General features: G+C 43.4%; 1 pseudogene; it reads left to right on the forward strand.

Moving 5' to 3' along the window:
* The first annotated feature begins 397 nt into the window (after positions 1–397).
* LOC127579039 (uncharacterized) lies at positions 398–546 on the forward strand (annotated as a pseudogene).
* The last annotated feature ends 5,943 nt before the right edge of the window (positions 547–6,489 follow it).

Raw genomic sequence — 6,489 nt, forward strand, 5'->3', positions numbered from 1 at the left:
AAAGATGCAAGGGTCCTCTCTTCCATCAACTCTCAAGAAGCTTGATATCATTCAAGACACAATAGTCTGTTTACTTGATTCTCCATCCACCATCTTAACCATTCATTTTTTTCACCTTTGGCACACAGTAGCATCTACAAAATGCACTGTCGTTATTCACCCAGGTGACTCTGACAAGACTTCTCAAATCCATGACCTCTACCAGCAGGAAGGACAAGGACAACACCCACAGGTTTCCCTTTGTCACTCACCATCCTGACATAGAAATATATTATTAATCCTTCATCATCATTGCGTCAAATTCCTGTAACTCGCCTCCCACATACCCCCGCCCCCTCCACCATCCCCAAAGCATTGTGTTTTATAATTGTACATAGTTTGTTTTTAATTATGAATAACATTTATTTTGGAATAAAAGAAAGGTTCTCCCAGGACGAGGCTATCCCATTGCACTTTGAGTGTGTTGATGCCTGCGATGTCCCCAAATGTGGGATACTCGACTACAAGATTTGTGGTAGTGGGGGACTGTGTTCGCGCTCTCCCCTGACATTCAATTCAAAGGCAGAACTGATGATATTCTTTCTCCGCAGTGAAAGCAGAGCCACACAAGTGGTATCGGTGCTGTGTTTTTTATATATAAAAAGGTAACACTAATCATTGATCCATACACGAATGTAAAGGTTTGCACTGTTTTATTGTTGTATATAGTTTGTTTTTTATGATGAATAAAGGCTATTTTGGATTTTTTTAAAAATTTGGTGCTACACACCCGTATTGGAGAGGTATGATGCCGTCATGCTTTGGGCTTGTGCCTGGGAGTTGAGCATGGGAAGAGTTAACACTGTCTGTCCCTGCAACAGGTACTACAGCAGTGTTGCCTGTCCTGGTTCTCCGTGTCCCTCCAGTGTTAAGTTTCTTGGTTCTGTGCCTGGCCCCTGCTCTTGTGCACACACTCAGGGATCTCGGCAAAATGGCCCCTTTGGCCACAATTGTAACACTGACCCTGCCATCCTGGACCCTCATTCTGGTTGGAATTCTGACGTTGATTTTGCCCCCTCCTTGTCAGTGATCTGCATGGAAGTGGGGCCCCCATGAGCATTGTCACCTCATCCTCTGCCTCCTCCCTTGTTTTCCCACACAAGACCTTTGTCTTGGCTCTTAATAAGCTTCATTCTTCCCTCCTTATTTGTTTTTAACTTCCCAGCCTTCCTATCCTCTTTTTCCCAAGCCCGTACCATATGTCTCAATACCCATACCTCTGTGTGTGTCAGATCGCTCGGGTTGAAAGTTTCACATGCTCGCTTACTATAGTCTGTGGAATGGGTTACCAGGGTCCTGGTCCATCTGGTAAGTGTTGTTGATCCAGGGTCCTGGTCCATCTGGTAAGTGTTGTTGATCCAGACCTGGTCCGTACACTCCATTAAAATGTACCCATAATCAGCTTGCAAAAGCTGTGGGGTGTTCCCCTTTTTTCTGTCTACTCTTATTCAAACCATCCAAGGGTTCCCCTTCATCACTCCTTACCACCATCAGTATGGCCACCTTAATGCCCTGCAGGCTACCTCCCTCAGCATTCTGAGGACCAGGTAATGCTGAATGCACAACAGAGTTCAGACACATCAGCAGCAGTTTCTCCTTCTCCTCCTCTTTGTCGAGCTCAAGTTGGGTCCTCTGCTGGCGGACACGTTGAGAGAGATCATGGGGATTGGCAGAGGGTGTAGCAGTTAGCATAATGCTATTACAGCGCTGGCGACCCGGGTTCAATTCCCGCCGCTGTCTGTAAGGAGTTTGTACATTCTCCCCATGACTGCATGGGTTTCCTCTGGGTGCTCCGGTTTCATCCCATATTCCAAAGATGTACAGGTTAGGAAGTTGTGGGCATGCTATGTTGGTGCCAGAAGCCTGGCGACACTTGCAGGCTGCCCCCAGAACACTCTACACAGAGATGCATTTCACTAGTGTTTTGATGTACATGTGACTAATAAAGACATCTTAATCTTAATCTATTTTAGCCAACTGTGCCACTGTATATGGTGTGCTATATGTTTTTTCCCCCTGGCCTTCCTTTGCCCCAGGGTCTGTTCAGCATGTGGTAAATGGATTCACAGGAGCAGGTTCAATGGGTGCAGATGTTAGTATGCCATACACCTTGCCCCGGGTGGGGCGAGGGGACAGATATCTCAAATCCCTCTCTGGCTCCCCCCTCTCTCCATACCTCCATGCTGCCTCATTCAATTCTCCCCAATCTACTCCACCATCTCTCCCCCCACACCCCTCCAACTAGTTCTGCAGTTCCAAAGGTGTGCATCGTACCCCTTTGAACTGAGAGCTGTGCCTTTAACTTGTCAATTTTGTGTCGGCACTTCAGATGATCAGCAGGCTTGCACTTATTTTTCACTGCTGCCTGGAAGTTTGCACATTCCTCTGCTCCCACTGCAATCTCCTGATTGGCAGCCTCACACTCACTCACTGCCTTCTGGTAAGCCTATTAAAGCTACGTTTGAATGTGCAGCACATGCTGCTGATTCTTTTGTCCCTCCTCTGCTACTTTCTCACATAACCTACTCGCTTCTTGCTTTACAGCTTCTAATTCCTGTTTGCACTGCAGCAGATTCTTTTGTGCTTCTTGTTTTACAGCTTTTAATTCATGCTTTAACTTTGAAATCTCAGTTTCCTTCTTCCATAACTCTGTCATACCACTGGCCATTGAAGTAGCCTTACAAAGCTTAGAGGACTGTTTTGCCTGTTCTTTCTGAGCCTCTTCCCAACACTTTTGTCCAACTGGTCTCAGACCCTCTAATGCTTTATCAAAGTGCTAAATCCATATGGGCCACTTATGATCCAAGTACTCCTGGAGCATCCTTTCCCAGTGTGGGCACTCACCCATTACCATACTTTTTCTGGATCCCACCCAGGAGCTTGGGAGGCAACCAGGGTTGGGGTCTGTGGTTCTGATCTGCAGTCAGGGGGTGTGTGTACAAACTCTTAAATCCTTAGTGACCATATACCCCCGCTAAATTCCTACCCAGTCCATCTGAGTCAATCACAAGATGAGTCCTGAGACACTTTATTCTGTACTGTTATTGTTTTTACCCATACTACATCAATGCAGTCTGTACGAACCCAATGTAACTGCACTGTGTAATGAGTTGACCTGTACAATCATTATGCAAGACAAGTTTTTCACTGTACCACGGTACAAGTGACAATAATAAACTAATACCACAAGGTGACTTGCAGAGTGTACCCTTGCCCCTGGATGAATTTACTTCCTCTGTACCTGTTGTTTTGTTTCGCACATCTGTGATTCAGAAACAGTGGGACCACAAAAATTGACCACTCAACTGTTCCCACTGGAGACTCCAAAATGTTAATTAATCCTATTACCTCCATAGGTTATCAACTGATGCGTCAAACAAAGTGACTCTAAACCAAGATTTAGTAAAACTTAATCTTTATTAGCACTCGAGTTACTTAAGTATGTACATGTATCACTGATAGCTAACAACTTCATATTTGATTTACTGTTCCAACTTATCACATATTAAATCACAAGACTTGCAGCTTGGACTTAAATACTACCAGTGTGAGATAAAACTGGCCAGATTCACTGCAACACTGTTGTAGTCTTCTCTGAATTCTGAACTCAGGACTCTCCTTCTTGCGATGGTTGTTCACAAGTGTCTCCTGATGTCTCAGACTGCCCTTCTTTGATACAATTTTTCCTCCAATCTTCTAAAGGTTTCTTTGTTCTTGCTCCAGCCCAGGACTCTCATGATTCTGAAGTCAATCAATTTAAGTTGTCACTTATCCAAGGACTGGATAAACAAAACATCTTCTTTCCTTATCAGGCTGGAGAGTTCTTATGATAAGGATGCCTCTTCGTACTTTTCCTCATCATACAGTCTCTTCACAGGATGGCTGTTCCCAGACACCCTTATCTTGTTCTACTGTTTCTCATGGTCAAGTCATATAGCTGTAAAGGGACATAAAGCAAAATGTTGGTGATTGTTTGCTGTGCCCAAAATAACCCAGATCATTATACTTATAAAGGATAACTTCGGCGTACCAGACTAGTGAATGGACCCTGGACAAACTTACTGATAGACTACATTAGTCCCTCTGCCACAATGCAAGGGGGGATACAACTACATGCTGGTAACCATTGATGTGTTTAGTAAATGGGATGAAGCTTTTCCTACCAGGACTGACACAGCTAAAACCACAACGATATACTGGTACGGCAGGTACTTACGAGATGGGGACTCCCACACAGGATTGAGTCTGACCAAGACACTCACTTCACTGCCCATGTCATGCAGAATGTAATATCCTTATTGGGAATAAACTAGAAATTCCACATAGCGTACCACCCACAGTCAAGTGACAAAATCGAAAGAATGAGTAGAACCCTGAAAAACATGATTTGGAAAACTGTCCAACAGAACAATTCCACATGGAATACTGTTCTACCTTTTGTCCACATGCTGGTCAGAAATATGGTATCAAGTTTGACTTGAGTTCACCCCTCATGTTTTGATGACAGGAATGAGAGGGATTGAAGGTCTCTTGGGACTAGATTTCTCAGAACCTGACATCATGAAAAGGCTCTGCAACAACTGTGGTACAACATCCAGGCTGAGTAAATGGCAGCTACAGTTAAGGTGGGACAGAGGAAGAAGTGCAGTAAAGCATAGTTTGATGGCAAGGTGAACCCTATTGAATACAGTGTAGGGCAGAAAGCTGTGCTCAGGATTTACTAACCAAGGATCTCTCTGTCCCCCAAATATACTGGACTCCACTCGGTGGTGGATAAGGCAAGTCCTTCAATGGTCACTGGCAAAGTGTGATGTTTCCATGTCAATCAATTAAAATTACTCAGTGGACAGAGTAATCATCAGCACCACATACTGGAGGATGCATGTGAGACATTGTCTCCAACTCCATCTATCTATCATCAACACAAGTGAAACAAGCAAGTGAAAATAATCAGGGGACCCCATCACAAAACCAACACCAAAGATGCAAGTGAAAAAAGAAACCTAAGGAGTATTAGGCTACTGGCTTATTGACCCAAAAAATAACTGTAAATAAGAGCAGAAATTACTCGTGTTTTACAAATAAATGATCATCTGGAAAGTGAAGCCATTGATCATATTGATAACATACAGGATACTGATTGGTGTCAGAGCAGTTCAAGAAGCAGAAATGGTATATAACTGTGGAGTCATGTGTCGAAGATGGGACAATCCCAGTGTATCCTGGCATAGAAGCACAATGTAGTAAATGCACTCATGAAGATGAAATCCAGTGTGTAAAGAGCTCAAAGTTGGGTCAGGGATGGTGGAGGGAAGGTTGGAATCCCAATTACAAGATTATATACTGAAAACCAGGAGACCTCAGAGTTTTCAGGGTGCCCTTTTTAGGATACTTCAGGCATTCTTATGATGGGCCTGCCCAGAAAAAGGAAAATGGCTCAGGGGAGAGTAGACCTAATGTGAAGCCTGGGGAATCTGATAGGTGAGTGGCAATCTGCTTTACATTGCCTCTAACCATCCCAGCCATCCTTTCAACCATCCCTTCTGTTTCTTCAATGACCGCTGCTAACCCTTAGAATTATCCCAACATGAATGGGTTAACCTTGAAAAAAACAGGACAAAATCACTATGGATGTTCCTGAGGGAATAAAGGAAGATCTGGGCAAATAATATCAAAAGTATCTTACTGAAGTCAAGCTCCTACCCAAGAACTCGCAATAGATTAAGAAGCAGCTAATTAAGGCCCACAGTACATTCATCAAGGTCATTCAGCACACTGGAGAGATTGGGATGGATATTAAAGAAATTAAGGAACCAATTAGTGGGATGATATTTGGGACTGAGGTACAAATGTATAAATTTACCCATGGCTAAGGATTGCCTCCCACATTGTTATCATTGGAATGGTTCTAACTGTGATTTAATAAATGTATACCTTAATGATGTTTAAACATTGGAAAGTGGAAATAGAGAGAAAGCTAAATATAGAACAGTACATGCAAAAGCGCGGATGAATGTTAAAGGAGGATGGACAAGGACTGGTAAATTATGAAGGAATCAAGTAGGATCATATATGTATAAGTAAGGTAAATATTGAGGGAAATGATGCTTTAGGAGTGGAAAAATGGTTTAAACAGTGTTTGACAGGCTTGGCGTTTTAGAAATGAATTGTAACATAGCGAAGACTTGAATGTTGTGTGTTGTGTGAGATGAAATACGGCAATGGTTCACTGTGTTCCAATTCGCTGAGTGCTCAATTGATCAAAGGAGGAAGATGTAGCTGGAGACAAGGTGTCAAGTATCCTGAGAGGCTCTGGGAGGACGCTCTTCTAGCAAGAAAGAGAGAGAGATATGCTGGGAACCACAGAACAAAGGAGCATTGAGAAGGAGGGTCACTTGATCGACACCTGGTGAGAGCATAGCTGAGACAGTTTTATAACAATGTGATTTG

This window comes from Pristis pectinata, chromosome 1 (genome assembly GCF_009764475.1).
Source record: "Pristis pectinata isolate sPriPec2 chromosome 1, sPriPec2.1.pri, whole genome shotgun sequence".
NCBI lineage: Eukaryota > Metazoa > Chordata > Chondrichthyes > Rhinopristiformes > Pristidae > Pristis > Pristis pectinata.